A 22,982-nucleotide genomic window follows, 5' to 3' on the forward strand; every position below is an offset into this window, starting at 1 on the left:
CCATTCTACAGGAATGTATCTAAATCGTACAATAATTCACAATTCTATTCCGAGTCTTGGGGTAATTACTCTAATCAGAATCGATTTTCGATTGGAACCCAAACTTATTATGATTAATATTTTGTATAAAAATTGTGATGAACCATTATTAAACAAGTTACAAGAAATAAAAGCTCCTCTTGGCTGCTAATGTATGATGTATAGGCACATAGTGTAAGCTCAGACATTGCTTAAAAATATATTTCAAAGAATTGATTCTTAAAAAATGTTTTAATACATATACAGTTTTACAGAAAACATATTTTGTCCATAATATTTTTTTTTTGGGTCGTGGAATGGTAGACCAGCTCTATTCTCTCGGCAGGGTCCTTGAGGGTGTATGCGAGTTTGCCAAACGAGTCTACATGTGCATAGTGGACTTGGCAAAGGCATTTGAACGTGTTCCTCTGGAAGTCCTCTGGGGAGTTCTCAGAGAGTATGGGGTATTGGACTGTCTGATTGTAGTGGTCCACTCCCTGTATGATCAGTGTCAGAGCTTGGTCCGCATTGCCGGCAGTAAGTCGGACATGTTTCCAGTGAGGGTTGGACTCTGCCAAGGCTGCCCTTTGTCACCGATTTTGTTCATAACTTTTATGGACATAATTTCAAGGCACAGTCAGGGCGTTGAAGGGATCCGGTTTGGTGGCTGCAGGATTAGGTCTCTGCTTTTTCCAGATGATGTGGTCCTGATGGCTTCATCCAGCCAGGATCTTCAGCTCTCACTGGATCGTTGAGCAGCAGATTGTGAAGCGACTGGGATAAGAATCAGTACCTCCAAGTTCGAGTCGACGGTTCTCGCCCGGCAAAGGGTGGAGTGCCATCTCCGAGTTGGGAAAGAGATCTTGCCCCATGTGGAGGAGTTTAAGTACCTCAGTCTTGTTCACGAGTGAGGGAAGAGTGGATTGTGAGATCGACAGGCAGATCGGATTGGCGTCTCCAGAAATGCGGACGCTGTATTGATCCGTTGTGAAGAAGGAGCTGAGCCGGAAGACAAAGCTCTCAATTTTTTTAGGTCGATCTACGTTCCCATCCTCACCTATGGTTATGAGCTTTGGGTTATGACACAAAGAACAAGATCACGGGTACAAGCGGTTGAAATTAGTTTCCTCCGCCGGCTGGCGGGGCTCTCCCTTAGAGATAGGGTGAGAAGCTCTGCCACCCGGGAGGAGCTCAAAGTAAAGCCGCTGCTCCTCCACATCAAGAGGAGCCAGATGAGGTGGTTAGGGCATCTGGACAGGATGCCACCCGAACGACTGCTTAGGGAGGTGTTGGGGCAAGTTCGACCGGTAGGAGGCCCCGGGGAAGACCCAGGACATGTTGGGAAGAGCTATGTCTCCTGGCTGGCCTGGGAATGCCTCACGATCCCTCGGTAGGGGGTGGACGAAGTGGCTCGGGAGAGGGAAGTTTAGGGTTCCCTGCTTAGACTGCTGCCCCCGTGACCCGACCTTGGATAAGCTGGATGGATAATGTTGTTGTTTTTTTAAATCCATTTATTGACAATAAATAAAAATTACGATTCTCAGGTGAAATATTCTGTAATAAATGTACCATAAACCTAATTGTTTTAAGCTTTTTTTCATATATATATATATATATATATATATATATATATATATATATATTTCACAAGCCACTTGGTACACAGTGAGTTGCATCTTCACATCCTCTTAGTGGCAACATGTTATTAGCATAAAAGTAATTTGGATATATTTTATGTACAGTATTAGCTAGTCTATGCTAAGAACTGGACTGAAAAGAACAGAAATGTAAGTTTATTTTTGAGAGAGTTGAATCTGTAAAAAAAAAAAAGCAATACTGGTGAGTTTCCAAATAATTGTGTTTTTGACAGTCGAGCCTGGTAGTGGTATCACTATGTACTGTATGAGGCTGCACGAGTGCTGATTACACTGCAGAGCTGGGTCAGATTGCGGGGAATATTCATTTCAGCACGTACTGTGATATCAGATGCAGAAACTTGAACACATTGGAGTTTTCAACATATGATATGATCAAAAAGCCTTACAGAAGAAGCAGCTTTAAAAAGTTTTTAAAAAAGGTGCAAAATAGGTCAAAGTGAGCCAAAATAACAGCAATTTCAATGTTATTGTTCTTCTTTATCTTTTTTTTCTTTCTCAAAGGCAATTATAGATTTCTTACTTTGAAAACACAAAACGGCAGAGTCAAGTATTGCCGTCTTGTCTCCACATTGATATTTTTCAGCAGGACCAAAACAAATTATTCACAAAACTACCTTGCTAAAAAAAATAAAAAAATAAAACAAAACTTCTCCCTTTGGTGTCATCCATTCCTCCTGTGAAGTCACCGCGTGGATAAACCATTACTTATCACTTCCCTGGGGTCACACGTTTTGGAGGTTGCACAAAACTATTTGTATTATTTTTACATTTTACTTCAAACCTTGCTTTTTTTCTACACTTGTCTGACAGTTAATCTTCATGATACACCAATTAAGAAATAATCGTCATTTAAGACATGGTTAAGTGATTTTTCTTTATCAGCAGCAGTTAACTTGTTCTTCCCCAATACTTTTTAAGTGGTTCACTTCTTGTTACACTTGTATGAGAGTCAAGCTTTAATAGAACAATTAAGTATTGATTAAAGAGGTCTAGTAAGTTTATTTTTCTACATTCAAAACATGTTCTAGTGGTCTACATAACATGTACCAGTGTTGCTTTGGTCATAGTGTTGTATAGATTTAGTTTTATCTTCAAGAAGCTTTCCGATCATCTCTTTAGGGTGCGAAGTTTGGTGAGCGGTGATATTCAGGTGCCTCCACTTTGGGGAACCCTGAGCAATGCGTTGGAATATAGACGAAGGTATGCAATAAAACATGCACAAGGATGTCTGTAACTTTTTGGATGACACGGCAGAAAATAACAATAATACAAATTATAGTAAGGCAGCCTTCAGTGGTGTCTGTTTTACAAAGTATTTATAAAGTATACACACCTGTGTATCGGTCACATGTGTACACAAACATGCCAGCAGATGGATCACACTTTTAGTTATGATATGTAGTAATAAATACACTAAGCCTAATTTAATGAATAAAAATATATTTTCTTAAGTAACTAATAGGCATATATATGTACATCACAAATGTGAGTACACTCTTCAACCATTTTTACTGCAGTACATCTATTCAAGGGAAAATACTAGTAATGAAGATTGTGTATATTTCAGATTAGGAAGTGTGCAGCTGGTATAAAAAGTGTCATTTGTCCTTTAGGATTATTGCTAGGGTTTACTCATTATCCGCATAGTTTTAACTGCAAAAGGTATACTTTGTTGTGATGAATAAAGCCTATGTGACATATTTTTTGTGTGCCATGTTGGTAAGAAGGTTTCCTTAGTCTTTTCATTTATATTTGTCCATTATGAACTTTTACTTCAGCAAATTTATTTTATATAATTAGAGATGACTAAAATGATAAATCTGCACTTTCTATTGATTTTTTTACTGCCCTCCTGGTAACAGTTAGAGATGCTACCTCAGCATAAGCATTTAAGTCCCATCTTAAAACTCATTTGTATACGCTGGCCTTTAAATAGACCCCCCTTTTAGACCAGTTGATCTGCTGTCTCTTTTCTGCTCTGCCTTCCTCTCCTGTCTCCACTCATGATTCCCTGCTGGGCCCACTATGGATTAGACTCTCAAGGTTTCTCATTGTATCCCATTGGGTTGAGTTTTTTCTTTCTCTGATGTGGGATCTGAGCCGAGGATGTCATTGTGGCTTGTGCAGCCCTTTGAGACACTTGTGATTAAGGGATATATAAATACACTTTGATTGATTGATTGATTACTTTTTGGGAAGAACTTCTGCAAATGCAGGACTCTCAAAAAAAGAAATCCAGCGGGGGAATAATGTTCAAAAACATATTCTCATAGTTTGGCCGGGGGTGCCACTTATACTCAGGAGCGACTTATGTGTGAAATTATTAACATATTACCGTAAAATATCAAATAATATTATTTAGCTCATTCAAAATTTTGAAAGAGCCATATTGGACCAAAAATACAAAAACAAATCCTTCTGGAGCCGCAAAAAATTTAAATCCATATTACATACAGATAGTGTGTCATGAGATATAAATTGCATTATGAGGACATAAAGGATATTAAATGAGCTCAAATATACCTACAAATGAGCCATAATGATGCATATGTACATACAGCTAGCCTAACTTGCATGTTAGCATCGATTAGCTGGCAGTCATGCAGTGACCAAATATGTCTGATTATCACTCCACACAAATCCATAACATCAACAAAACTCACCTTTGTTCATTCATGCACAATGTTAAAAGTTTGGTGGACAAAATGAGACAGAAAAATAAGTGGCATAAACCACGCCTTAGAAAGTCGGGGAAAGTTATACATGTAAACAAACTACGATGAGTTCAAAGACCGCCAAAATTAGTAGGACAAAACGGCGCTCGCCAAATAATCAGTGAAGCATGTTTAATATAAACAGTGTGCTTTATAACAATTAGGGAGGTTTAGTTTAGTTTAGTTTATTAAGGATCCCCATTAGTCTACACCGCAGTGGAGACTATTCTTCCTAGGGTCCAGGTTTGTGTCATGTTTGTTCTCCGACAGCAGGGGTCGGCAACCTGCAGCTCCGGAGCCGCATGCTGCTCTTTGGCGACTGTAATGTGGCTCAGCTGCATAATTGCTGGCCCCCCGGTTATCCCGAGAAAATTCTGGGGTTTAATGCCTCTCCCAGAAATTACCCTGGGCCAACATTCTCTGATTTTCACATAGTCGATTATATTGAGGGCGTGCCCTGATAGCAATGCTTTCACAGTCCTCTTAAGCTTCACGTCACGCCCGCTTTTACACAATGCTATCTACGTGCCAACCGGTCACATGTAGCATGCAGCCTCTGCTGATGTACGAAAGTTACTGCTCAACTTATCTGGATCTAAATTATCGTATTTTTCGGAGTATAAGCCTTGCTCAACTTGCTCAACAGCTATACAGGTTACACTGAGAGTTGTGATATAAACAACTTTAAAACTCTTACTAATATGCACCACACTGTGAACCCACACGAAACAAGAATGACAAATACATTTCGGGCGAACATCCGCATTGTAACACAACATAAACATAACACAACAAATACCCAGAATCCCATGCATCCCTAACTCTTCCAGGGTACATTATACACCCCCGCTAGCACCAAACCCCGCCCCCACCCCCAACCCCGCCTACCTCAAACGACGCATGGAGGGGAGGGTGGGATTTAGTGTTAGCGGGGGTGTATAATGTAGCCCGGAAGAGTTAGGGATGCATAGGATTCTGGGTATTTGTTCTGTTGTGTTTATGTTGTGTAACAGTGCGGATGTTCTCCAGAAATGTGTTTGTCATTCTTGTTTGGTGTGGGTTCACAGTGTGGCACATATGTGTAACAGTGTTAAAGTTGTTTGTATCACAACAAACAGTGTAACCTGTATGGCTGCTGAACAAGTATGCGTTGCAGTCGTCTTAGTGTGTTTGTGGAGGCCACATACGACTCGTGGGTGGGCTGTGCCGGATATTTGTACATGTTGTAGAGGGCGGTAAAGGCAGAGCCTTCATAGCACGCCCATATTAATGCTGTTAGGACTAAAACCAGCAGACATTCGCGAAAATAGTTGTTCTGAAAATTAGGGAGTTTCCCGGAAAGTTTCGGAGGGTTGGCAAGTTTAATGATGTCGAGCGGCATTAATTTAAAACTCGCGGCCCGCACTAACATTAACTTTTCATATTAAGGTGCGGGCCGCGTGTCTGAGACCCCTGGTTAATACATAACACAAAGAAAAAAAAACCTCTGAATGCAGTGTCATTTCATTTTAAATTTCAAGAGTTTTGTGGCTCCCATTATTTTCGTTATTTTGTGAAACGGGTCAAAATGGCTCTTTGGGTGGTAAAGGTTGCCAACCCCTGTCCTACAGAAACCATATTAAAATAAAAAATATGTTTTTTTCCCCTCATATTTTTCCATTTTTTATATATTTTTGCAAAAGCTCTAGACAGCCACTGGGGCGGCGCTAAAGAGCCGCATGCGGCTCCAGAGCCGTGGGTTGCCGACCCCCGGACTAGACATATAAGATTTCATCGGATTTAGCGATTCTGGAGTGACAGATAGTTTGGTAAACTTATAGCATTTTCTATATGTTAAAGTTATTTGAATGACTCTTACCATAATATGTCACGTCATACCAGGCACGTTCTCAGTTGGTTATTTATGCGTCATATAACGTACACTTATTCAGCCTGTTGTTCACTATTCTTGATTTATTTTAAAATGCCTTTCAAATGTCTATTCTTGGTGTTGGGTTTTATCAAATGAATTTTCCCAAAAAATGCGACTTATACTCCATTGCGACTTATGTTTTTTCCTTCTTTATTATGCATTTTCGGCAGGTGCGACTTATACTCCAAAAAATACGATAATTTAAGATGCAGATAAGGCATATTTAGTTAAATTTGTTTAAATATTGTGTTTTTTGGGGTTAGGTTACAAAAAACACTTTAACACTTAAAAATGCAAAAGATCCAAAGCGATTTGTAATGTTAATAAACTTTTTCCTGCAACCTTTTAAAGAATCAGGCATTTTAGGCTACAAAAATCACAGAAATAATCTACACCTCTAAAAAAGGTTTACCCTTTTTTTACACTTCCATGAGAGTTAAGCTTTATGATAGAAGATTTATTATCTATCGTCGTTGAGGACATTTTATTATTTTGAGTTTCAACTATACAGAGTGATTGATTCATTCCACACCTGAACATTGCAATCAAGGTGTAGTATTGTTTATTTTCACATCTCCTTCCAAGGCACAGTATGTTTCCTGTACGGCCTGGCAGCTTCTTGGGGGAACACTTCCTCCGTATAAAAGTTAGCGTTGGGTTGGGGGTGAAGATCTATACCAGCTGAGGAAATCGACATCCATACGAAGGTGAGCTGACTTAGCGCTGAATTACCGCTGTGCACCCACAGGGCGATATGTGGCGGTGTTAGTGGGGGGATGAAGAAGAAAAAATGATTTCTCCACAAGCCATAAAATGCACAAGAGTGTTGAGAACCCTTCACTGGAGGAGCAGACGGGTACCGTAGTACATGCTCGCCTTGTTGACACAATAGCTTCTGCTTCTTCTTGTTTTTTGGAGCCTCAATCAAGCTTGCAGGCTTCTAGTCTGCTACACTGGATAGGTCAATGAGGCTTTTCTCTAGTACAGGGGTCCCAGACACGCGGCCTGCGGGCCAATTGCGGCCCGCGAGACGTTATTTTGTGGCCCTCACCTTAATATGAAAGTTTAATGTTAGTGCGGCCCGCGAGTTTTATATGAATGGCGCTTGACAGCGTTGTGTTATTTGGGTCCAAAATGGCTCTTTCAACGTTCTGGGTTGCCTACCTCTGCGTTAGTGGAAAAGCGACAAGTGACGCTGCCATGGAGACAAGGGTTTTCTTAGGTGCCCGGCTGCAGTCACACTGCGACACATGTCCGTCAGTAATAACAGTACCTGATAACCTGGACCAATTCAAATTATTTGTTTTTGTTATTGTTTAACTTGCATTGCCCCACACGATGAACACTACATATTTCTATATGAAGCCATCACTTTTTTTGCGCTCGCTATCCCGGTACTTTACTATTATCCGCCGACCGCCGTGTTGCTGTAGGGAGGAAAAGCGGAACGACACACATTGCGGAAATAACATTATTCTCCATGCGTCGGCTAAATACAAATATATTTTACAACCCCAAACATGTCTTTTTCAAAGCCTGCAGTGAAGAGAAAGTTTAGTGATGAGCAAAAACAATTCCAGGAAAAGTGGGAGATGCAATATTTCTCTGTTAAGCACAGGGGCACCTCGACGTGTCTTATTTGCACAGAGAAAGTTGCGGTGCACAAGGGATACAATTTGAAACGTCATTAAACAACTAGTATGCAACATTTTTTTTAGGAAATCTTTTCTTGCGGCCCAGCCTCACCCAGACTCTGCATCCAGTGGCCCCCAGGTAAAGTGAGTTTGAGACCCTTGCTCTAGTATTTGCTTATAAACCGACTGAGTAAATACAACATCGCCATGTGCTAGAGCCCCCTCACTTTATTCAACTGTCGCTGTTCTGAATTCTCTCTTCGGTGGAAGTGTTAGAACCGTCACAGAGGCGGAACAGAGTATCCTGCAAAGCTAGGATGGGCTGTGAAGGCACAATAATGCAATCGTAGAAACTCAGCTACTCACGATATTGCGATAAACAATATTTCGTTTTGACTTGTAGGCAGGGTTAAATTTTATTGGAATTTTCAGACGTAACACATATACAACTACTTGATAAAAATGTTAAACTATTTTAGTTGGAATAGTCCAAAACTGAAAAGAAAGACAGACATGCAATTGTATTTTGTTAAAAAAAAACCTAAACAAAAAAACAATAAACGTCAATGTTCGTGAACATACTGTACATTACAAAAAAAAAAATTCACCCTTTCAGTAGACTATTTAATATCGACAAAAAGTGGCTTCTATATCAAACATAAGTATCATCATTAAGCCACTTCAGCCGTCTTTTCTTTAACAGGTCTTCCCTCGAGTGTAACACAGGTGTCAATTTCTCCATTTAAGATGTTCATAGTCGAATTTGATTCTTTAGATATTTTAGACCAGGGGTTCTTAACAATTTTAACCTCGGGGCCCAACATTTCCAACACAGAGGGGCCAGAGGCCCACTCAAAAATTAACAAAGAGTTAGTAATCTTACTCTTGATTTTAGATGTATTCAGTAATTATATGTCAAATAATATAAATCCATCTGTTAAATCAATCTGACAAGCAATATATGTTTTATATATTATATTTATATTTATTAACACAAACTTTAGGCAAAATAAGTAGTAACCAAACCACTAACACAAAATAAACATACATATACAATATACATACATAATTATGTTGTGTTAAAATAAACTAAATAGATAATGAATATGTTTCTGAATTAAGCTGTCAATAAAATTAAAGTGCAAATGAAAATACAGATTTACCACTTTGGTCATCTTTTTTGCGCTTAAGAAACTTCTCCATGACTTTAACTTTAGGCTTCTTCTGTTTGTTGGAGATTGTCATTACTGCCACAAGTGGTGGAAAAATGTACATGTGGCTGCAGCGACCGGGCTAGGATAGACTGACCATACGTCCTCTTTTCACCGGACATGTCCTCTTTTGCGGAGCTGTCAGGGCAGAGTCTCTTAAATGCCTCAAATGTCCGGCATTTTGAGTTATGGTCGCGTGTATTTTCAATGCACGTTCAGGGTTAAGAAGGGGTTAAAAACAAAACACATTGTTCGCGCAACAGCAGCATTTGTGAGGGAGGGGCGGAGAGCAAGAGAGTTATGATAAATCTGCATGCGTCGCCAGGCTCTGCTTTTTATCCATTGATTTATCAGATTTAATTTCTTATTATCTATAGCGGAGGTGTCAAAAGTGTGCCCCGGAGGCCATTTGCAGCCCACAGCTAATGTTTTGAAGGCCCACGGCACATTCTAAAAATACTATTAAAATAAACAAAAACATAACAGAAGTGAAACAAAAAAGCTTAAAGGTTAAATGTAATTTATAAAAAGTTGCAATGTTGACTAATAAAACAAAGCTGTTTTTTTTCTTTCAAACTGTCATTGCTCAAAACATAATATTGAATCAAAATCAATGTTATTATGAATTATTGACCTATCTTAGGTTCCCATTACATCACATCAAATATTCCACAAACAAAAATATTTTTGGTGGAAGATTTTGCAAATTTGGTAAATAAATAACCAAACAAATTATATTTCATTGTTTTCTTACTGTACCAAAAATGAACCGAACCGTGACCTCTAAACCAAGGTACGTACCGAACAAAAAATATGTGTACCGTTACACCCTTAATAAGTCGTCACGTTCAGTTGAGGATTTTGCACCTGCTCAACTGTGGGCGGGAAAACAGGAATGGACTCAGCCGGACTACCTCTATATAGTGGTATAATTTACGATGCCAACAAAGCAAGCGTGCCTGACAGAAAGTGCCCAAAAGTAAGGCTCCGCTTTTCAAAATGTGCTAGCTTGATGATTATTTACATTTGATATGCCATAATCTTTATTGCAAATGTTTAACCAAAATCAAAGAAAATGCCAAGCTCGCAGAAGGGTTTAATTGGGGGGGGAGCAAGCTATGTGTCAAAAAAAGACAATTGTATGGTCATCTCAACTATGTTTTCTTGCCATTCGCTGGAGGTCTCAGAATGTAACTCTAGCAAATAGTGAGGTTCTGCTGCACTGGATTTGTTGATTACTAACTAAGATGTCAAACTTCTGCCACTTACTATAAACTGAAAATTTTACTATTTAGTTGCACAATGGGCTGATATTTCAAACTTCTAGTTAAATATTTTATTAAATATCAAACACCATAATTATTAATTGTATGCTGAATTATTGCTTGTATTGCAACATGTGATGTCTTCCCGTGAAGGAAAACCTGTGGTGGTCAACCAAAATAAGATGGCTGTTGTATAGTAACCAGCGCGAGACCTGAGTAGACTCGGGGCCTAGATCTTCCTGCAAAAAGTGGATATGAGCAATAAATCCAACTATGCAACTGGATAGAGCCCTATACTTTGTAAAAAAATAAATAAATAAATAGATAAAAGATTTGTGACTGATAAAGGAATATTTGTTGGCAGAGTTCCCCAACATGTTGAACCATCGTTTGCTCCAGACATCATTCTACATGACAAAACAGATGAAACCTTGGTAAAACGTGGAGGTCTACAACTTCTTAGTGCATGGTTGGGTTAAGGAAATTGGTACCAAGACTCTCCCGGATACATATGCATCGTTTCTGCTCAAAGAAGGTTGCATTTCATGTTTTAACTTCAAGTCTGCAGTCATGTTTGTTGCCTGCCCTTGCTGTTACAAGTGCCGTAATTCCTGTCTTTGTCAAAATATAACTATAGATGTAAACATTGTGTGTGTGTTGAAAGCTTCATTTATGATTGGCGCCTTTGGTAAAAGCTCAACTCTTTTAGGTTTTGCTCACATTTGATTTATTTTATTTAGACTTGCCGAATAATATCAAGGTAATACTTAAATAGGAAATACTAAACGTTAAGTATATCAAATTTTAGTGATCATTGTGAACTTGTGCATTCTTGTGCTCTGCTCTTTTTTCCTAGAGTGTGTGGTACTTTTGTCGTCTTTTTTTAAGATAAAATCTTGCACAATTTCACCAGTCTTGATTACCTCTCGAGGGACTCTGAAAAAACATTTATCCTTTTTGCAACTTAAAAGGTTCGAACAGCTGAAAACAACGCAAAACAACGGGTATTAGGGCGCCTAATACACATTGGGAAAAGCCTTGACCATCATGCGTATTCAATCAACTGGATGTGACATCATTTTGAATCAAAGCAATATGCTCATAGTTAACCTCTTAAACCTCAAAATATTGATATTATAAGATGAGAATTGACACCAGCTTTGAGAACCTTGGTATATATCGAGCCACCCGTTACTACGAATATCCTCACTAGCGGCTGTAATCTGCTCTTCACTGCTGGCATCAAGTATAAAATTATGTAAAGCAGTCGATGACAAGCTGTCTGTAGGGGTGCCAACAATCCCTTGAAAAACGGAATTGGCCTGTATTTAGTAACGTAAGTATGCGTCCCTTATCAATCTGTAAAGGGATGCACTTTGTCCCGGATTATAGTGTAAATAAAAACAGTCTTTGAAATGTTAATTGAATTAATGCATGACAAGGCGCTTTTATATTGCATTTTATGGTAAAGCGGCAACCCTTACCAACTCCAGGACCAATGAGCTGACAGTACCCCCAGACATGACCATTACAGCACAGAATTTGGCTGATCTCATTGGTTGAGAAACTTGAGGCACTAACATGTGCAAAAAAAATACCGGAAGAAAACAGACGACAACACAAAAAGATAAGCATGGCTGAAAGGGAGGATGACGACACCGATGCTACGCACACAAGTAACAACCTCATTAAGCTTTCTCCACTAGGCAACAAAACGAAAAGGTTGTACAAATACAAATTTGATTGGGAAAAGGATAATAGGTGGCTGGAAAAGGTGAGCAACTATGTCTACAAAGTGCACTGCGTGGTTTGCCACCTCATTTTTTTCTATTGCCCATGATGGTGAGTTGTGTGACAATAAACGCCATGCTGCTGCTAGTAGTGGTCATAAAAAAATATCAGAGACGACAAAACCAGTGAAAACCTTGGCCGGTTTGTTGTCCATCAGGCAACACCAACAACCAACCAAGTCCATTGTCCCGTTCGAGGTCGCGGGGGTTGCAGGAGCCTATCTCAGATGCATTCGGGCGGAAGGCGGGGTGCATCACCCTGGACAAGTCGCCACCTCATCACAGCCACTAACCAAGTAAAACAGAATATTATTTTCCTTAAGACTTAAATTTACAAAATGTTGATATTTTAAAATTTTGCATTAAAACTAAGTTGTTCAGCAAATTGTTTTGCACGTAGCCTATTGTTAGTACTCCAAAACATGCATTTATTTAAATCCAAGTTTGAGACAAATAGTATCCTTTCGCAAAAAAAGGCCAAACCAATCACCACGGTGATAAGGGTGAAAAGGATATGTTTGGCTGATGTTTTTAAAAATGTGCACCTGTAAAAATTTGCTACCCAACGCTACTCAACACACACATCATCAACGCTAAAGGTTTTCTTGAACAAAATAACTTTACCATCTGTGTGGAGTTTGCATGTTCGCCCCGTGACTCCGGCTTTCTCTCACCTCCAAAGACATGCACCTGGGGCTAGGCTGATTGGCAACACTAAATTGAGTGAATGTGAGTGTGAATGTTGTCTGTTTATTGGTGTAGACCCTGAGATGAGATGGCGACTTGTCCAGAGTGTACCCCACCTTTCGCCCCAATTCAGCTGGGATAGGCTTTGATAGGAACAAGCGGTGGAAAATGGATGCATGGATGGAAGGTTGCTTTATTGTGGATATCTTTAGCATTATATCGTATACCAGGAAACAAACCCAAAGAGTATAAACCTTGATTAACCTAAAAAGCATGGCCAAATGTTTGTCTATAACAGTGGTTCTCAAACTTTTTAACACCAAGTACCATCTCAGAAAACACTTGGCTCTCAAAGTACTACAATTAAGACCAACATTAAAATGCTGTATCGTAGTAGACCTAAGAATTCAAAACATGGCAAAGGTTTTCTTTATCAAGTATGTTGTACACAGTTTGAACAGTAACACTGTGTTTCAATACAGGAAATTGAAACCACAGTTTGAGAATAGCTGGTCTACATTGTATGGTGACAGAATGAATGTCAAGTATTTTGACAAGCTCATATACTGTATGAATAACAATGAAAACCACAAAAGCACTTGTTCCAGGACCTATTTTGGACATTTTCTGTAAATTGTATCCAAATCCATCCATTAGTTTTAGGCAACTGGTTGCATTTGTTTATGAAGCAGCTCATGTTTTTGAAACACGGGCCCTGCCAACAAGAATTTCCCTCATATTTATATCAGGAAGTTGCCAACCCTAGCTGTCTGTCATTTAAATAAAATGTCACAAAATAATAGCCCGCCATCGCAGCCGCATGCCACAATGAGTTAAGACAGGTAGAAGAGAGAAAAGAAGCACTAACAATGTGAAAAGCGTGTAAATAAATAAAGCATGAGGCCCTGAATGGCTGCTGGCTTTCGCCTCCCCTACACAGTGATAAAATCATCAAGTTGTTGACAGTGTGAGGAGAGTAAAGACGCCAGGCGGCTTTTCCAGCAACCATGTGTGGCAGAGCCAAGTCAAGCAAGGTGAATACGTTCGCCTCACTCAAATGTCACACGACGACTTGATGGCAATGTCACGCAGATGGGGGGGTGACGTCTGAAAACACGCAATGTCAACAGTTTTGCATGTTACTGCCATGTGTTAACAACATCAGATTACATGACGCATACAAATGAGCGCAATAAACACCATGAACAGCAAAGATCTTCAAAAAGCACAAAAAACAGAAGAAAACAAGCGCAATAGCCACACAAAAAGGCAGCATAACCTGAGGCTCAGCGTTCAACATATTTACGATCAATTGCAAACTAAAGTAACTCCAGCTTATTGATTCTTTTTAGGAAGCAGTCTAAAAAACCACAGCAAACAAAGTTTTACGGCTTGCTAGCATGGGTGCAACTCGCTAACTCCACCACTTGAGAAACCTAATTTATTTTATACAGTTTTTCACTATAATACGCATTACTTTCAATCGATTGCACCTTTTTTTAAAACTCAGTACAGTCCAGCACTTGCTGTCTTCATTTTGACAAATTCTATTGCCGCCCATTTAGGCGGGGAGCCAGTTGGATCTAAATTACCGATACTGGTCCATATTGAGTGACACAAATTTTTTCACAATCATTTATGGGACATTTATTAATCATACCCATCTAGTTTAAAGGATCTACGTTATGATCCAAATGAGTATCAACAGGCACTATTAAGTTAAAAAGCAGTTAAAAATAATGTAAACAAAGTTGTAGCGCTTGCGTGCTAAATTCAACTTTTGGGGGAACCTTCCTTTTTTACTTTCCAATTTTCACTCTCCCATAATCTGCAATAATTTTAAACAAGATATCATTTTCATAGTCCAGCAATTTTCAAATTTAATTTGTACCGCTGCCGGTTTAGGCGGAAAGCTAGTTAAGCCTCTGATAAAAACATACTCTCCAAGCAAACATTGCATTGATCAAACTCTATACTACTAACTAAATGTTCTCCTCAAAATCAGTTATGGTTACTATTAATCATACGTACTCATTCAGGAGTTTGAAGTAACCATAATACAGTGTTCTCATCCAGTGTCATTAAACTGAAGTCGTAACAGTATTTTTTCCCCTGGTCAGCACTAAAAAATTACTGCAGCCCAATCAGGCTGGAAGCTCGATGGGTAAAAACTAAGTCCTTGGTAAAGACACATAACAGTGATGCTAGCAAGCACAAGACATTAAAACACAGTTGAGAACTTGTTGAATTAGGTCCTGACGTTGAGCAACTTCTACATAACATTGAAACAACATGCTTTTTGACGAAATATAATTAATATTGGGTTCTGACATTGATTTGGCTATTGAAATGTGGTAATTTCCCAACCAACGTTGGACATCAATATTGTCTCAATTTTCAAATACAACTATTTTTGCAACATTGTTTCAAAGTCAGTTTTAAAGGAAATGTATGTACAATCAACATTGTATCAATGTTTTGTGCCAGCTGCGATGCCACAACCTTTAACATCTGAGTATATATGATTGAATAAAATTCTGAATAATGTGTTATTGATAGTAATTATACATACCCATTCATTCATTAAAAAATGTTTTATATTATGTAAGTCAATATCATCAAACATCAGTAAGTTCAGAAGCAGTCAAAATAATGTAAACAAAGCTGCAAGCGTATGTACTGTATTTACTGTAAACTTCGCGAATTGCAATCCATGCATCCATAACTGATTGATTGATTGATTGATTGATTGAAATGTTTATTAGTAGATTGCACAATACAGTACATATTCCGTACAATTGACCACTAAATGGTAACACCCGAATAATTTTTTCAACTTGTTTAAGTCGGGGTCCACGTAAATCAATTCATGATTGTGCAGCCCTTTGAGACACTAGTGATTTAGGGCTATATAAATAATCATTGATTGATTGATTGATAACCCCTAGAAATGTGCAAAACTTAAATATCACAATGAGAAACTGGTAATGGAAACCACCCATATTTTGAAAAACATCTCAAATATCGCAAAAACATTTTACAAAATGCGGCTGCTAGACTTTTGACAAGAAAAATAAAGTTTGATCATTTTAGGCCTATACTGGCTCACCTGCACCGGCTTCCTGTGTCCTTAAGATGTGACTTTAAGGATTTACTACTTACGTATAAAATACTGAAACGGTATGGCTCCATCCTATCTTGCTGATTGTATTGTACCATTTCTCCTGGCAAGAAATCTGCGTTCTAAGAACTCCAGCTTATTAGTGATTCACTTAACCTAAAAACAGTCTGCAGGCTATGGAGCGTTTTCTATTCGGCCTCCAGTACTCTGGAATACCCTACCGGTAACAGTTAGAGATGCTACCTCAGTAGAAGCATAAAAGTCTCATCTTAAAACTAATTTTTATACGCTAGCCTTTAAATAGACCCCCCTTTTAGACGAATTGATCTGCCGTCTCTTTTCTGCTCTGCCCCCCTCTTCTGTGTGGAGAGGTTATTAGGTGACCACAGATAAGGCATGAGCTGTTCAAATTCAGGACCCGGGTGGACAACTCATCTGTGCATCTGTTGGGGGCATCTCTAAGGTGCTGACATGTCTCCACTCAAGATGATCCATGCTGGCCCCACTATGGACTGGACTCTTACACTATTAACTTGATCCACTTGACGTCCATTGCACCAGTCGCCCAGCGGGGGGTCCCCACATCTGTGGCCTCCTCCAAGGTTTCTCAATGTATCCCATTGGGTTGAGTTTTTTCTTGCCCTTATGTGGAATCTGAGCCGAGGATGTCAATGTGGCTTGTGCAGCCCTTTGAGACATTTGTGATTAAGGACTATATAAATAAACTTTGATTGTTGGCTTCACGGTGGAAGAGGGGTTAGTGCGTCTGCCTCACAATACAAGGGTCCTGAGTAGTCAGGGTTCAATCCCGGGCTTGGGATCTTTCTGTGTGGAGTTTGCATGTTCTCCCCGTGAATGCGTGGGTTCCTTCCGGGTACTCCGGCTTCCTCCCACTTCCAAAAACATGCACCTGGGGATAGGTTGATTGGCAACACTAAATTGGCCCTAGTGTGTGAATGTTAGTGTGAATGTTGTCTGTCTATCTGTGATGGTCCTGCGATGAGGTGGCGACTTGTCCAGGGTTTACGCCGCCTTCCGCACAATTGTAGCTGAGATAGGCACCAGCAACCCCCGAAACCCCAAAGGGAATAAGCGGTAGAAAATGGATGGATGGATGATTGATTGATTGATTGATTGATTGATTGATAGATTGATTGATTTTGGAACTTTCAATTTGGTGGTTTTTCAGACATTTCGATATTGAAGTGTTTCGCTAAAAGCATGATGGAAACACTTTTTTCGCATTTGCAGCTGGTCACATATACACACAGAAACCGCAGAACAACTAGGGCCAACGGGTCGTCTTGTCTCGCTTCCAATCGGTCGGGCAGGGAGAGAGACCGACATGCCCAAACAAAATAGCATTACTGGCTTTATTTTAACAGAAAATCTTAAGGGTACATTAAACATATGTTTCTTATTGCAAGCTCGACCTTAAATAAAATAGTGGACATACGAGACAACTTGTCTTTTAGTAAAAGGCTCCTAATTTGTCTGCTGACATATGCAATAACATATTAATACTCTGTGAATGTGCGCTGCCGAACATGCTCCTCTGCTCGTAGACCCAGCAATGTCACGACGTGACAACGCACCGTCTATATGATTGGCACATTTTCCCTTCATTTTAAGTTATGCAGAGTTATCAGACACATCTATTCAGAAGTGTAAAATACCTAAAAACAATTTAAACCATTATTAACAAGCGCAATTAAGTTCATGTCAATATTTTAAGTCCAACATCGTGCAGCAAATTAATTCGTACAGCAGCCCATTTCGGCAACGAGCCTAGTAAAAACACAATCTGTGACAACACAAACATTAGTTTGAGCCACTTCTATAGGATTCTTCATAATCAATGAAGACACCTCAATTATAAACTTTAAAAGATCTAAATCATTATCAACAAATATTAAGTCAAGCACAGTCGAGCACCTTTTGACTTTAATTCGTACTGCAACGCATTTAAAGGCCTACTGAAATTAGATGTTCTTATTTAAACGGGGATAGCATGTCCATTTTATGTGTCATACTTGATCATTTCGCGATATTGCCATATTTTTGTTAAAAGGACTTAGTAGAGAACATAGAGGATAGCGTTCGCAACTTTTGGTAGATAATAAAAAAGCCTTGCCTTTACCGGAAGTAGCGGACGATGTGCGCGTGACGTCACTGGTTGCAGAGCTCCTTACATCCTCACATTGTTTACAATCATGGCCACCAGCAGCTAGAGCGATTCGGACCAAGAAAGCGACAATTTCCCCATTAATTAGAGCGAGGATGAAAGATTTGTGGATGAGGATAGTGAGAGTGAAGGACTAGAAGAAAATAAAAAAGACGAGGGCAGTGGGAGCGATTCAGATGTTATTAGACACATTTACTAGGATAATTCTGGAAAATACCTTATCTGCTTATTGTGTTACTAGTGTTTTAGTGAGATTATATAGTCATACCTGAAAGTCGGAGGGGTGTGGTGACCACCAGTGTCTCTGAGGGAAGAAGCCATGAAGGAGCCAAGAAAGTCGCAGCTGCCTCTTTGACAGCTGCATGAGGAACGACACGAGCTCCGCTCATGTTTACGGTAAGAGCCGACTTATTACCACAATTTTCTCACCGAAACCTGCCGGTTGACATGTGGTAGAGAACCATGTTCGATGGACCGCTCTCTGTGTTCCATATTAAAGCTTCACAACCGGCTGCAATACACCGCTTTCCACCAACATCCTTCTTCTTTGTAGTCTCCATTATTAATTGAACAAATTGCAAAAGATTCAGCAACACAGAAGTCCAGGATACTGTGTAATTATGCGATAAAAACAGACTACTAGCCGTGATCGGTGTTGGGAAAAAAAGGTCAGCTACCACCGGTGACGTCACACGCACGTGTCATCATACGCATCATCATTCCGCGACGTTTTCAACAGGATACCTCGCGGGAAATTTAAAATTGCAATTTAGTAAATTAACCGGCCGTTCTGGCATGTGTTGCAATGTTAAGATTTCATCATTGATATATAAACTATCAGAGACTGCGTAGTCCGTAGTAGTGGGTTTCAGTAGGCCTTTAAGCTGTGAGCGAGTTTTGGGTCTGTAACACGGCAGTAAAACGGCTGATCAAACAAAACAGACGTCATCTTCACAGACTAACTAGATGCGAAACCTAGTTCTCCAAGCAGCTTAACAAACTCTAATAAACAAACTAATACTACTACTAACACAGACAATCATAGACGTGTTAGCATATTAGCTAACAACGCTAGTTTCATTAAAGTATGACAGCACATACACATATACATGAAAACACTCCTACAGAAATCACACATGGGACAATAAGTAAGAATTGTTTTGGTTACATTATAAAACTTACAAACGTTGCTTGGTGTGATGAATGAAGAATCATTTTGAGTAGGACCGCTATGGATGACTTAGAAGACAGAACAGCAATTGTACTTCCAGTTAAAAGCTCTAAACAGAAGAACGCTGCAGCACTTGCACTGAGCGAACTCGTTCAAAACATGCACAAACAATAACACACCTTTTTAGTGTATTTGCTTGGTTTTGTTCAAAACTATTTGCATTATAGCCGTCAGTGAAGAAATTCCATAAATTTGTTACATTGTTTTATAAGCCGCAGGTTTCAAAGCGAAAGTAAAAAGCAGCGACTCATATTCCGGAATTTTCGGTATTTAGATCAACTTCTAACCTGCTCAGTGGCCTTGTGGTTAGAGTGTTCGCCCCAAGATCGGTAGGTCGGGAGTTCAAACCCAAGCTGAGTCATACCAAAGACTATAAAAATGTGACCCATTACCTCCCTGCTAGGCACTCAGCATCAAGGATTAGAATTGGGGGTTGAATCACCAAAATGATTCCTGAGCGCGGCCACCGCTGCTACTCACTGCTCACCTCACCTCTCAGAAGGTGGAACAAGATGGGTCAAATGCAGAGGATAATTTCACCACACCAAGTGAGTGTGTGAGACTATCAGTAGTACTTTAACTTTAATATGCTTTTTCCTATACAATTATAGATGTGTTATCAATCAAAGTAATCTATTCTGGAGTTAAAAGTAAACTGGTACCTCGTTTTTTGTAAATTGCCATAAAAAATGTTGCTTTGGTTTTGTATACCGTCTCGGTTACAGTATGGCCAAATTGCCCACATGTTATTCCGGGGTATTGAGTGTTCAAACAAAAAATCGAACTCCCATTAGGTGAAAAAATTGCTTAATTTTTGTACAATGTGGTCTTCATCTGAACTTTCAGATGAATTACAAACAAAAACCAAGGTACCCCTGTAGCTGAAAGACAATTGAAATCCCTGTCATCAAACACTGCTCAAGTTAAGGACAGGAGTATATTAATGTCCAAGTGAAAAGAGCTGTACTGCATTCATTTTCCAAAGAACTGTGAATTCCATCATTCAGCATGAAGACATTTTTAACGAGACACCTCGACCTTTGAGCTAGAAAAAAGAAAGCCTGAAGCATATCTCGCCATCGCACTTGGCCGCCCGCGTGCAGCTCATTGTTTGGGCCGCTGCGCTGTCATCTGGGGAATACTGCAAGGCGAACGTTTGCCATATTCTCAGATATAGACGCCAAGGTCGTTCTCCTCCAGTGATCCATAGCTCTTAATCAGACGCATCGCTCTCTCACGCGCCAAACCTTACAAACTCCATCACGGAGAAGATTTTTCTACCAAGTCTGTTCTCATGAACAGATTAATATGGACTTCAGGACTTTGGGAAAGCTGAATTTACGTTTAAGGCGACGTTAGTTATCGTTGACATCCATGTTTACTGACATAGAACATGTTGTATTAAAAGCAGGGCTGTAACAAGGATTTGACAAATTGACTTATTTATATTCATTATTTAAACGAAAACTGGAAATCAATCCACTTAATCCCGATTAATTTGCATTGCTGTTATTTATTATTATTACTATTATCAATATTATTTTGATCAAGTTGGAAACTAAATCAAACACTCAAAATATTGCGAGCACATGCAAAAATTTAATTATTACCTTTTTGGTTTTGTTGACATATTTTCATGAAACTTTCAAGATATGTCCAAAAGGTGAACAAGGTAGGACAAAAAATCATGGTCCCAATACGGAAAAACCATGAACATTGCTCCAAAGTCAGAAGTTTTTTGGTTGATTTAATGTGCATACAAAAGTAAACATTGACAGGTCCAAAAGCAGCAATATATGATAAAACAATACGGCAGCTAAGCACATTACAAAAAATAAAATAAAACAATAGAGATCTCATTTGCACCCCTGGTGGGGACATCTATCAAAATTGGGGTGGTCCCAAAAAAGGAGGGATTTTTCAAATTGACTGTGTGTTGGTTTTGAAAGTGCTCCCCCTCTGGTCAACATATGAAATAACAAGTGTGTGTAAAAATTTGAAGTGCTCTCCCTCTGGCCAACATATGTATAAGTGTGTGTAAGAAATTGAAACGTGTCCCCTTTGGCCAAAATTAATTGAAAAAAATACGTACATAGAAACATACTGTAATAACTTCAGTAAATAATACTGTAATAACTCAAGTAAAAAACAGTTACAAACAGAACAATAAAATACAATAATAGCTTACCTTTTTAATATTTGCATAGTTTGTATATATTATGAATGTTGTAAATACAAATCTTTATATATCTAGAAAGGGTGGTCCTAAAGAGGTAGGCATTTTTCTCAGGTCACAAGAAGGTACCAATTTCAAGAATTTGTGTATGTGTGTGTGTGTGTGTGTGTGTGTGTGTGTGTGTGTGTGTGTGTGTGTGTGTGTGTGTGTGTGTGTGTGTGCGTGTCTGTGTGCGCGCGCTAATGGCATAGCAGAGACAAAAGACTGCATAATTTGTGCAAGGGTTCAGCCCGTTTCTTTATTTCTGCTATAGATTGATAAAAAAGTTATGGGTGGATTTACATAACACTTTCAAGAAATTTCCAAAATAGAACAAAGAACAACTGATTACATGTTGGTACTGATTTGGATCATTTCCCTCACCTACTTTTACATTACAAGCTTCAAATTCTGTGTGTATACTTGCAGCCCCGCCTCCAACCTTAGTTTTTTTATTTCGCGAAAAGTTATGAGCTGACCTATGTCAAACTTGCAGGTAAATTTTATATGAAAAGGATCAACTTCCAGATTCAGGACATTACTATTGGCCAGTAGGACCTGGTGGAGGTCGGGCCCTCTGATTACTTTTGTAGTGGGAGGTGGTACCAAAACCTACTCAGTAGTGCCCCCTCAATAAGGGATAAAAATATTAGCGGCCGCCGACAGCGTACAAGTGACAACAAATATGCATGTTCATCACGACAGGACGCCTGGAAATCTTCAAATAATCTACAGTATGTTGCAATATACACAGGTAATTTTTTTCCCCTCTGTTTCATTTAAGCCATTTCTACCATGAGGAAATTGAAAAATATCAAGGAGATAAACCCGAAAAAAATCTACCAATGTAAAAAAAAAATGTCAAGCAGTGAACCTGAAGGCCACATCTTTTTCTTTGTTGATGCCTCTTGTTATGGTCTGTTGCAATACAGCACATTTTATATTGATTGCTTTGTTTCCAGTGCACCAGTACATATTTCATCAAGTCTCATTGTGTGTAAAAGTGTAGGGGTGTGGGTGTGCACGTGCGTGTGTGTGTTTGTGTGTCAATAATAGAAGAGTAAACAATCAGTCAAAGTGAACACCTTCCTTCAAGCAATTAACAGAAGTATTGCAGTGAAACAAAAGACTTGCTCGCTTCTCACCAAAGAATTAAAACTCTGATTCGATTAAAAGAACACAAAAGAGTTCAACGCCGCGTCCGGAGCGTCTGCGAGTGTCCCTTATGTCTTTAGGTGGAAATTGGGTTGGGGAAAAAGGGGGCTGCAGACGTCCCTGTACAGCAGACATCACCGCTGCCTTTACTCAACATGGCCGCCGTCCTGGATCAGCGGTCAGGGC

At 39.3% G+C, this 22,982-nt stretch overlaps 1 protein-coding gene across 4 annotated transcripts in view; it reads right to left on the minus strand.

Moving 5' to 3' along the window:
• Positions 1-22,982, minus strand: part of LOC133553138 (kelch-like protein 29) — a 600,020-nt gene that overhangs the window by 465,712 nt on the left and 111,326 nt on the right. Inside the window, exon 3 of one of the 4 annotated variants that reach the window (XM_061901008.1) lies at positions 12,337-12,490. The exons of the other annotated variants lie outside the window; for them this stretch is intronic. The gene's annotated coding sequence lies outside the window, so the exon portion shown is untranslated. The remainder of the gene's footprint in view (positions 1-12,336; positions 12,491-22,982) is intronic. 4 annotated transcript variants of the gene reach the window in all.

The sequence above is a fragment of the Nerophis ophidion genome, linkage group LG05 (assembly GCF_033978795.1).
Source record: "Nerophis ophidion isolate RoL-2023_Sa linkage group LG05, RoL_Noph_v1.0, whole genome shotgun sequence".
Taxonomy (NCBI): Eukaryota; Metazoa; Chordata; class Actinopteri; order Syngnathiformes; family Syngnathidae; genus Nerophis; species Nerophis ophidion.